This window comes from Gopherus evgoodei, chromosome 16, assembly GCF_007399415.2.
Source record: "Gopherus evgoodei ecotype Sinaloan lineage chromosome 16, rGopEvg1_v1.p, whole genome shotgun sequence".
Taxonomy (NCBI): domain Eukaryota; kingdom Metazoa; phylum Chordata; order Testudines; family Testudinidae; genus Gopherus; species Gopherus evgoodei.
The window spans coordinates 25,534,703-25,535,290 of NC_044337.1; the positions used below are offsets into that span (position 1 = coordinate 25,534,703).

At 36.6% G+C, this 588-nt stretch overlaps 1 non-coding gene across 1 annotated transcript; it reads right to left on the bottom strand.

The window, feature by feature from the left end:
• Nucleotides 1-218: 218 nt before the first annotated feature.
• TRNAE-UUC lies at nt 219-290 on the bottom strand. Its single transcript has one exon. It is a non-coding gene; the product is annotated as a tRNA-Glu (tRNA).
• Between the last annotated feature and the right edge of the window lie 298 nt (nt 291-588).

The following is a 588-nucleotide window of genomic DNA, read 5'->3' on the forward strand; positions in this document are numbered from 1 at the left end:
GCAGGAACTGTCTCTTTACTTCCAGTCTGTACAGTGTCTGGTGCAAAGAGGCCCTGGCTGGGATCTGGAGACATGGCTGTTTTACACATTAATCATCCTGTGGCTATTTATCTATTTTCCAAGAAAAATGCAACCTGCTAAGTTTAAAATAATCCCCACCTCTTCTAGCAGCCAGTCCTAACAGTGGATTCATGATTTCACAGTACTTCTCTGCATTGTTCACATGCTGGGAATTGAACCCAGGCTACCTGGGTGAAAACCAGGAATCTGAACCACTAGACCACATGGGACTTCTCACCTACATGATCTCATCCAATTTAGAGACAAATTAAAAATTGAATGGCTTTTACTGAAATATCTGGGAAAGGCAAGAATATCTCCTGTCACTGTTTATATTCTCCAGCTTCCCTCTGAGAGGGGGCCAGGGTGGATAAAAAAATCAAGGATTTTTTTAATTAGATTTTATAGTTTAAATTGTTTTTCTTTTTAAATGATGTTTTCCTTTTAAAACAATAAAACTATTTAATATTAAGTTTGAAAGAATGACAACTAATATAAGGCCTAAACTTACAAATAATCTATTAAAGT